This window comes from Cheilinus undulatus, linkage group 12 (genome assembly GCF_018320785.1).
Source record: "Cheilinus undulatus linkage group 12, ASM1832078v1, whole genome shotgun sequence".
In the NCBI taxonomy this organism is placed as follows: Eukaryota; Metazoa; Chordata; class Actinopteri; order Labriformes; family Labridae; genus Cheilinus; species Cheilinus undulatus.
Window position 1 is genome coordinate 33,315,298 of NC_054876.1, and position 11,300 is coordinate 33,326,597.

General features: G+C 37.6%; 1 protein-coding gene across 1 annotated transcript in view; it reads left to right on the forward strand.

Annotated features, from left to right (window-relative positions):
- Positions 1-8,817, forward strand: part of pitpnab (phosphatidylinositol transfer protein, alpha b) — a 31,935-nt gene extending 23,118 nt beyond the window's left edge. Inside the window, exon 12 of the mRNA XM_041801643.1 lies at positions 2,087-8,817. The gene's annotated coding sequence lies outside the window, so the exon portion shown is untranslated. The remainder of the gene's footprint in view (positions 1-2,086) is intronic.
- Positions 8,818-11,300: the final 2,483 nt, after the last annotated feature.

An 11,300-nucleotide genomic window follows, 5' to 3' on the forward strand; every position in this document is an offset into this window, starting at 1 on the left:
CATTTAGTTCAAGTATTTAAATGAATACAAAAGATTTGTCCCCAGTGTTTTTTTTTTTGCTTGCCTAAAGTATTCTTTTTACATAATATGAAAAGCAGAGAAAATTAAAAAAATAGAAGCTTGAACCAGAGATTTTGATATTTTACTAGGGATGACGACCCTGAGTCGCTTGGTGGATTGGTTATGTTTTGGTCAGACGGTCATAGATCGAGGGATGCATAGCAGCGGGCGATCAAGGAGGGAGAGAGAGAGAGAGTACTGTTGCAAATGTGTCTGACAGAGAAAAATAAGATGTTATTTCCTGATCATTTTGTATCGATCACACTCTGTAGCAGTGGTTCACAGCTGGTGGATCAGGACCCAAAAGTGGGTTCTTTCTAGAGGGTCTGGATGCGTGCCAGGGGAAAACATGGCAAAAGTCTATGTATGGAAGCTCGAAGTAGACATGTAGTAAATTCATACATGTATTTGTTTTCCTATGACGACAAGTGAATTTCAGTATTTGCCTAATGATTTTCACTTGTTTATCTCCTTTTCTCTGATCCAATACCAGTGTGAACTTTCTGGACTGACTGTGCAGAGTAGCAAATTATTTTAGACCTCTATTTGACTCAGATCATGGCTCAACAAACGGAATCATAATGTACAGCATCTCTGTGACCCTAAAGTTGTTTTACTGCTGATTATTGAGTTTTACAGCTAATTATTAAAATGAAAATAATACAAGGGGCTGCACCACAGGCTCTCTATATCTCTCTATATATTATGCTATATCTGGGCAGCATGACGTGATTATAGAACAGCCTGCAAGGGCTGACAGACCCAAACAAAGACTACACAATATGTTGGTTAGCACTCGCGTTAGCATTCGAGCTAGCGGTAATAAACAATCATAATTCGTTCAAATAGACAGAAAAGTTGTTCAGTGCCATGTTTAAGGGTTTGGATCTAATAATTAAAGTCTCTAAGAGTCATGAGAGCTCCAGGCTCGCTGAAAATGCTGCCACAAAGAATCAAAGGCATCAAACAGCATCAATGGGAAGGCACAATGGCTAGCTTCAAGAGGAAGAACAAGTGAGAAGCAACGATTTATGATTCAAAAGTTATTTAACTTTTGATAAGCTGTGTCACTTTTTGCCGTGTACAACAGCGCTGGTCTGGAAGGCATTTTAGTGATCACATTCAGAGAAAACTGTCATGCAGCCATCATTTTTTGCTGCTGCAGTAGGTCCTTTGGTTCTTCTTTGCTGCTCTAAAATGGTAGCCCATGCATGACGTGCTTTCCGGCAGCGAAGAAGAATTGATTTTCAGTTTATAGCGCTAACAATCAAAATGAAAAGCTAGACCAAATGGTATCGGATTCGTGGATAAACTCGCGTACTCTCCGATACCAATGCCTTCATTTTCATTTTAAGCAGTATCAGACTGGTACTGTATCGAAACAACCCTAATGTCTTTCTTTTATGATGTGCTTTTTAAACAGGTGTGTTTTGTTCTGTTTGTTTGTTCAATATATTTTCTATTTAGGATCCAAACTTAAACATCTATCATTAAAGAATCTGTAAAGTTAATCCAGAATTTATGTCGTAGTTTTTCAGTCAATTAAATGCAGTTTTTTTGTTCATTGTGAAGTAAGTTTGCCAAATATATCAGCCACAGTTGCCTGTGGATCATTTAAAGCAACATAACAGAGAGATTTGAGCCAGAAAACGGACTTTGTCTCTGCCCTGGCACAGAGCCAGGTAGCTGCAACGGTTGCCATAAGGTCAGTGAGTGGTTAAACACTTCTTCAAAATTGGGTTGGAAACACACTGACAAGTCAACATACAACGACAGGAAGGTGCAAGGTTTAGTTTGTAGTAGTCTGAAGTGGTACTACCCCTATCAGGAGGACGTCATCTGCATGGAAAAACATGTTTTTTGTCTGGCTTTTTGCCGTTGAAATCTGCATACAAGAATTTACCATTCCTCCAGCATTCTAGCAAAGCCACTAGCCAGATTACCAAAACAATGGCTAAAAGAAACTAACATCAGATATTGGATCAATTCTCTTTTTCATCCTGTGTCTTCTCTCTATCTCTTCCAGACCAGAATACCCAGACACCAGCGGATTCACCTCCTCCTCCTCCTCCTCCTCCTATTCCAACTGACACAACATCTGACCGGCCGGTCCAAGAAGCCCCACCAACCCTCGCCTCCACCCCCGATTCCTGGTACAGTCTGGTTTTCAGGGATCTGGACCCAGTAAACTCCATCATTTACCTCCTCCCTTGCGTCCCATCCATCTCTATTTGTTTCTCTCCATCTGGTGTCCCCATCTTATTAACTGCTCTGAGGCCTCCAGTAGCAACATTATAGATCCTGTCAGTCAGTCCTCTCTCTCTCTCTCAGCCTCGTTCTAAACTACAGAGAATAGTGTCATTTATCTCTGCAATTTAGGATTTATTTCTATTTAAGATATCCCAATGGTGTGTATATATAAAGTATACCGTATATCGGGGAGCTGAAAGTTGTATTGAAATATACAGTATATATATATATATATATATATAAATATAAATATATATAAACAGGGTTTTTAAAATGATTTTGTCTGTAAGTTTGTCTGTGTAATTTTTCCAGAACAAGCTGTATCTGCTCAGTGTTGAGTTTGATCCTGTATGTTTTTTTTCTGATTTATCATTGTACCGCCTTCTCTCCATTTGTGTCATGCTTCGATGCAGTGTTTCCTTTTATTGTTGTGGTCCACAAAACATTGCTGCAAGGTCAGGATTGTGCAAGCATTACCTGCTGTACTCCTGACCTATCAGATTAGTTTTCCCCCAGTAGCTTCCTTAATATGTTGAGGCATTTGATGGTTTTTCTGCTGCTTTATGAGTTTGTGTGCGCACGCCTCTGTTTATGTGTGTGGGTGTGTTTATGTGCGTGTGTGTTTCTGTAGCATTGTAAGATTATCAAAGGTTTATTGTTATTTTTTTTTTTTTTTTAAGATTTTCTTTTACCTGATCATTTCTAGCTCTCTGATTTCACCCGGCTGTTCCAACAGACTGCAGTAGTTGAATTTAAACATACAGAACGCACACACAAATGCACATAAAAAAATGAGCCAGTTCTTTTTGTCTGACAGCCCCGACTTCCATCTGTAAATCCCCCTCATGGGTACACATCTCCTTCTGCTTGCTGTAGATAGTTTAACGGTTCTTTCAAAGTAAAACGTCATTGGTTCTTGCCTGTCACCCTTCCCATCACCTCCAGTGGATAAATGGTCTTATCCAGCGATAGCAATAACTACCATGACACGTTGGTCTCTCCTGTATCATTGCCAGTCTATCTTACTCTGCGTCTGTTCCTATCCTGAAAACAGTTTTTGCAGTGCAGAGCCCATGCTCGAAGTCAAAAATGGTGAAGATTACTTGTTAAATATTGGTTTTCTCTTTGGATGAGCTGGGATCTGAAGCTGGTAATTTGTGATTGTGTATTTTTTCAGTACATGCATGAGTGTGCATAAGTGATGTGCTGTAGCGTGTTTATGAAGAGATCATGATGCTGGCTGGGTAAAGAGGAGAGGAAGTCATGGATAACTTGTTGATTTGTGTTTGGCCTCCTTTATCCTCGGTTACTTTTGTCATCTTCCTTTTATCCACATCCATCAAATAAGTGGAAACTTTAAAGAGCAAGCAACAGATCACATCATGAAACTTGATAAAAATCATAAATATTATATACTTAATATATTCACCATGTTCTAAGAACTGCCACAACAATGTTTCTAACTTTCTATTGCACTTAAAGCACTTAAAGTACAGGGATTTAAAATGATATAACATCCACATCTAGATAAATGTGTAGAAGATAATAAACCTGTTGCACTTACGGCTTAAGAACAACTGATGTTGTGCATATTTATTCTGATTTTTTAAATTTGCACTTACACTGCTAAAATAGCCCTTTATTTCATTTGTCCACAGGGGGCACCAAAATCAACTAACAGAAAGTTCCTCACAGGAGCTTTAATAAGAATTAAAGAGCTCAACAGTGCCAACCCACTTCTTTGCAGCACTGGTTCTGGGAGTGAAATTCACCATTCAAATCCCCCATAGACATTTCGCACAATCGTTACTATATGCTTAAACCAAGCTAACCAGCTGCCTGAGTACTCATGACTATAAGATATTTGATTCTACACTAAAACAGTGTTCAAAAATGGAGGAAAGGCAAAGGGAAAAGACTGTGTACACATTACTTTACAAGAAGGATGGAACTACATGTCCCACAATCCACTGCAATTCATTGTATTTGTTGGTAATGATGGCTTCTCAAGCCTTTAAACCATGTATATACCTTTTTCTGCATTTGTCTTTGTTTTAGAGATTCTATTTTAAATTATAATGTTGCAGTTTAAGCATTTATCGCTTCTTATTGCGGAAGCATGTATTATCGTCATCAACAGTCGACAGCCTTTGTTTGTGGGCTCGGTAGACATTTCCATGATAATCAAGAACACCACCAATCGCTCAAGGATTGTGGGTATTGTAGTACTTTAGGCTGAGATCTCGAATAAACTATGTATTTTCTTGAAACAAGGTCAAAATCTTGGAAACTTTTGTCTTCTACTGGAGCATATACCTTTGTTTCACACTCAGGTAGTTTATGGTAAGTCTAGCCCGGATAAATCAGATGCTATGGCTAATAGTCAAATCCACTGTGGAGAAAATGAGTGGGATTATCACCTCCAGAGCCACACTGTTAAGCTGTATGATAATGTTGTTGCATTGATTTTTAAGCAGTGTAGTTCAAACATTGTATTAGTCCCCTCTTAGAAGATTAAAATAAAGTGCATACAAAATATGGGCAATTTAGACTTACCTGGGATATAACAGAAGCAATAAATTATGAAACAAGTTATTATTTCATCATTATTTAGTCATTAGCTGACTGTAACATAGGCAACTCAAAGAGAGCCACTAATGCAGTCATTGATATGGTGGCCCTGCAGGTCAACTGGAAAGACATTTGTTGAAACACAAAAAAAAAGTTAGTGGAGCAGAGGAACACATTGTGAAATGTAAAAACATTTAATGGAACACTAAATACTTACGGAAAAGCAAAAATATTTCTTGAAATACAAAAACCCTTTAAAATATAGGGAACATTTTGAAACACACAAAAAAATGTTTCACAAAACAAAATGTCACAAAAACATTTTTGAAACACAAAAATCTATCATGTAATCCAAAAATAATTTAGGAAATACCAAAACATTTAATGAAAGCTAAAAAATATTTCTTGAAAAACACAAACATTTTGTGACTGAGAGGAACATTTTTTGTAAAGGTATTAAAAGTATTTTGCAAAACCCCCAAAATTCTGTAAATTACACAAACGTTTCATGAAATATACCAAAACGTTAATAAATAAATAAATCGTTAGATAAATAGATTGTTTTTAAATTGTGGAACATGTTTTTTACTTACATCTCTCAAAATGTTCACCTGCTGCATGAAATGTTTTTCTTTTTCCAAATATATTTTTACACTAAGTGAAATGTTTTTGTAGTTGATCGTCAGGGCCACTGTACTTGGCCTGTTACGCTTTGATTAATCAAATATCACTTTTTTGTCATCATTTTCAATGCTCTTATTTTTTTTGTCTATTTTTGTTGTTCACGGATCTAATACAAAGTGCAGAGATCTGATTTGTTAAGTCCTAAATGAAATAAATCCTCTTTGAGAGGTCCTGTAACCTTCTGTAAGATTACTTCTGTGTAATATTTTGGTAGTTTTTCTTATGTTTGTTTTGTATTTCAACTATCTGTCTTTCTTAAAGCTACTGTGAGGAGTGTTTAGTTGGTGATGAAACAGACTGAAATTAATATGGATGCCTCTTTATGACCTACAAAAGCAAAAGAGACCACCAGGTAGAGGACTGACTGTTTCATAGAGTTATTTTTAATGCCTGTAAACACTGCCACAGGGTAGGCTACAGATGAGGCAATTAAATTAATAGCATGCTACAGAAATAGTCTTTGTTATCATTTTGAACAAAGATTCAGTGAGTGGCACATTTTAGAAAAAAAATAACGAAGGCACAGATTTATCTACGTGGTCACCAAGACTGGCACGAACCAAAAGTTCCTCACAGGAGCTTTAAGCCCAAGCACAGCTGTCAATAAATAATGTATTGGCAATAAGGATATGCTGCTGTAAACAGCCCATTTAGAATTGCTCAGGGCATTATTGGCATTAAGGGGTATAATTTGAACTCCACTTAAAATTTTGAAAACACACTTTCTATCCATGTCATGGTTTACCCTCAGATAAGTCATACAGCCATCACTGGGAGCCACTTTCTGTTGCCTCCTCTTTAAAGAAAGCACCGGCCCAACACTTCCACCTCTCCCTGTGTCCATCAAGCATCTCACTCACTGTCTGTGATGGGGCTACCAACTGAGTCATGGAGATCTGTGGATGTACTGTATGTATTGACTCTGTAAATAGTAAATAAATTTAATGTAGATGAACACATATATATAGATCAGACTGTCCTGCCAAACCTACAGCACACCTTTCTTGACACTCAGTCGTCCTATTCCATCGCTAAATATTCAGCGTTCCACAGAAGTCGCTCTCACAGAGGTATTATTATTATAAGGAACAATAGAGTTGAAGTTTAGTTCCGGTAAGACATTTTGGGAAAAAACTCATCTGTAGACATGTTAGTAGTTGGAGGAAAAATAATTAAAAGTAACGCAAAAACCCTATTCACTATCTCCTCTCCTACTCACACTCCTCCCTCACAGGGACCATGTCTCATTGGCAGGACAGTGCATAAATATATATTTTTGTTCTGAGTGTTGTTGTACCTCTGTTGTCAGTCTCTGAACTACACTCTCACTGAAAAGGAACATATATATAATGGCAGCTTTGGTCATTGATCCACAAAATTAGCTGATGGTGTCAGCCATAAGTGGAGCTTTGGTGCAAGTCAGATTTTTCCCTTGTGTGGTTACTGGGGGAAGTTACTGTACATTTAAGAGCAGCTTCAGCCAGGCAGTCTACAGGATGGTTGAGTTTAAAGCTAAAGACCATGTTCAAAGAGTGGCCATTTCCTTTGACACTGTGCTCAGAGTGGGAAGCTCAAATGCTGTAATGTAGCTACTTCCCAGGAAACTTAATTATAATTTGTGAATCTGACCACTAACAATCTGCAGCTTACTCACTGATCAGTGAGTAACAGACAGTGCAAACCTACATATTAATAGTAGCAATATTGACACTTGAATAACAGCTGACAGTAGCATTCAGCCATTTCTAAGCTAACATTACTATCAGCTAGCTAACCATGACACTATCATGCAGTCATGTTTGCCTAGAAAGTGGTTGAAAGCTTTGCTATTGTTGCTATTAGCTATATCAATCAATCATTCACAAGCTAAAACTATCTATGAATTATATTAACATCTGAGGGATAGCATAACAGCCACCTAGCTAACACTACCACTACCAGGAAATTGTGCATTTTCTATAAAGCTGTGTAAGACTATCAAGCAGTAATGTTTGCTTTGAAGTGTTAGAAAACTCACTTTAGCTTTGCAAGCTAACTGCAAGATAACACTGCCTAGGAATTAGAGGAGCTAACGCTTAGATTGGAACCCTTTTCCAGGCCATAGCTGGGTCCCAATTCAGGGTTAGCATCCTGTGAACCCTACCTAGACTGCTCCAGCCAAACTGAAACTAAACCATCTGTGTCCCTAGCTAGTTTAGTGCCCCAAGCTGTCCTTAAGCTTAACTTTTCATTTTCAAGTGTCATTCCTGTCACCTAACAACCTCAACAGCTGCACATCAACTAGCTAGCATAACTAACATCAGCTAGTATTTCAAGTTTAAAGGTCCCTTTTGCTTTTTAAACATATCTAATGGTAGCTACTCAGCTGAGTTAAAACCAGTTAGAGAAATTTGTGATTGTGGAATAAGGAATAAATATTATGCAATCAGTTTTGATACCTGTTGGGTCATAGAGGAAGTACTAGTTGTATCCTATAGCTGGGTAAAGAAGGAGTCTCAAAATGGGACAGCCTTTGACAAAATCAGTCTTCAAATGCACCCTTCAAAAAGGCAGTCCCTTTAACTGAAACAAAGATTGATTCTCATGTCATTATCAAATGCTGATGCTAGTTAGGACATGTGAGCTGGGTGTTGGCTGTGGCTGATTTAAAAAAAAAAAATGTTTTTAATTTGGGCCTGATGTCACTCCGGATTCACACTGCTTTTCTTGTATGTTGCTTATGAGCTTGGTAGCAGTGAAATCATAACAGTCTGTCAGATACTGATGCAACCTGCTACCTAAAGTCCATCAGAATGACGTTAAAGGTGGATTTTGACTTCAGAGCTTGAGTATTATGTCACTGTAAAATTGCCACTGTGTGAATATTGTCAAAATGTGAAAAAAAAAATGTTACGACAATTCTAAGTGTGTTTGAAAACCGACAGAAGGTCCATTTTAAGAGCCTGCAGATACCATACAAACTTGTGAGAGAACATGGTGTAACAGAGACAATCTCATAGATATCTGTTGTTAGATTCCTCGATTTCTAATCAGAATATAAAAACCAAATGATTCCAACACCCAAAACTGTTTTTAAATCGTTCAAGCTCTCTCTCTCTCTCTCTCTCTCTCTCTTTCTGTCTTTCTCTTTCTCTCTCTCTCTCACTCCTGTTAACTTGTCTCCTGTTTTTCTTTCTTTTATTGTAAATTTGTGCCTTTTTGTCATCTTATCTTCCAATAACACTACTGTACATTGGAGACATAAAGAAATGAATTAAAAGAAGCAAAGCAACTGTACATACCCTTTGATGAGTGTTTTCTTCATTATTTTGTATTCAATGTATGAGGACAAGAACAGCGATTTTCTCATTTAATCAGCATTTTTAGCTTTTAAGACATGAAATGGGATTTCATAAGTGCACCTGACTTGTAACAAATCAAATGTTTCAAACATCCTTCAATCATGAAATCTCTAAATATAACATAAAATATAAATATAACATAAAATCAGTCCTAAACCTACTCAGAAGTGTTGACCTGAGTAGCTGTTACTGCAGTGGAAAGTATGAAAGAGTACAGATATATCACACGAAGAAAGATATGGGTGCAATTATCGGGAAGGTGCATGTTGCTCCTCGTAGAGCTCAAGGGGAACAGAGGAGACATGCATGAGCTGTTTCTCAGTTGATTTTTATCTCTCATGTCTTACACTGCCTAGAAAAAGTATTCACTGCTTGGATGTTTTACTCTTTCACTGATTTTATAACTCAGTCATGGTGAATATAATTTGGCTTTTTGACACAAAAATTTAACAAAAAAAACTTAATGTCAAAGTGAAAACTGATTCCTACACAGTAATATCAGTTAAATTAATTCAATATGTAATGTAAAATATGTGAAAGCTTAAATATTAACCACCTCTAAGTCAGTATTTAGCAAATGCAACATTAGCTGCAATCTAACACTGAGTCTGTGTGGCTAGGTCTCAATCAGGCTTGCACATCTGGACACCAAACCATAGTTCTCTTGCAGACTGAATAAGATTATCCTCCAGGATTTCCTGTATTTTGCCTTATTATTTTTACCCTCTACCTTTACAAGCCTTCCAGGGCTGGCTGCCAAGAAGTATCCCAACAGCATGATGCTGCCACCACCGTCCTTCAGGGTGGGGATGGTGTGTTTTGGTGATGTGCAGTGTTTGATGTCTGTCGATGGCCAAAAAGCACCATATTAGTCTCATCAGACCAAAGAACATTCTCCCACGTGACTTTGAAGTCTCCCACATGCCTTTTTGCGAACTCTAGTCAAGATTTTATGAGTTTTCTTCAACAGTGGCTTTCTCTTTACCACTCTTCCATAAAACTTTGACCAGTGAAGAACCCAGGCAACAGAGTTCTCCCATCTCAGCTGCTGAAGCTTGTAACGCCTTCAGAGTAGTCATAGGTGTCCTGGTGGCCTCTCTCACTAGACTCCTTCTGGCACGGTAACACAGTTTGTGAGGACAGCCTGATCTAGGCAGATTTACACATCATATTCCTTCCATCTCTTGCTGTTGTATTTAACTGAACTCTGGGGGACTTTCAGTGCCTTGGAATTTTTTTGTATCCATCCCCTGACTTATACTTTTCAATAACCTTTTCTCTGAGTTGCTTGGAGTGGGGTTTTTTTGTCTTCATGGTGTAGTGGTGGCCAGGAATACCAGGAATTAACCAGTAACTGGACTTTCCACACACAGGTGTCTTTATACTGCCATCACTTAAGACACATTCACTGCACTCAGGTGATCCCCATTTCTACTAGCACCAATTTGCTGGACCTCTGTTGAATTAGGACAGTCACTTTAAATGGGGTGAATATTTATGCAATCACTTATTTTACCTTTCATATGTTTATTTAATTGACATTACTTTGTAGAAATTAAAGCGGGTTTTTTGTAAAACATTTGTGTTTAAAAAAAGTAAAATTGTATTGTTGATTTATAAATCAATAAAAGGGTAAAACATCCAACCTTTTATCAGCATTTAAGCACTTTTATCCTCCCTGTAAGCTCCTCCAGGAGTCGCCTCCTCCAGGTGCATTAAAGGAATTGGAAGATCCTTCATGACAGAGGGAGAACAACCTCCAGGTCAGTCAAGGAGCGAGGACACATTGATGTGCAAAGTTTAGAAATGAAAGCCCACTATTTCTACACAACCAGGCAAATGGAACAACTACAGGCTAATTCTTTTTTTTAAATGAACTAAAGAGTTAGATGAAAAGATGATTTGAATCTATAATCAGTGTAGGTGGTTAAAAAGCAATACAGCAGGTCAGTAAGTTAGCTCTCATGAGTATTTATCTGTGAGGGTTCTCAGCTATCCAGGGCTTGCTGATTCAAAGACAGAAGGCAGCTGGACTCTGTTAAAGATTTTGAAGCCAGTTTGTCTCATAAAGTTGAGACACTTTTCAAAATAAAAGGTGGTAAGCTTCTTTTTGATTAAACTTTAAATAATTTGATGTCGGTTGTGTGTTAAACATTGTGTTTGAGAAAGTCATAGTGGCAGAGAACTCAGTGTTTGATAGATTTGATCAAAGAAAAGTATCATAAAGTTGAGAAAATCTAAAAAAGTCTAGCTAAAGAGTCAGGCAAGTTGACAAAAAAGTGATTTTGGAGCTGTAAACTACAGTAGTAATTGTGACTAATGCGAGCAAAACGTAACAGTTATTTGGTCTGCTATTTTAACATTCTAAATCCAGATAAATCCAGATTTAGTATG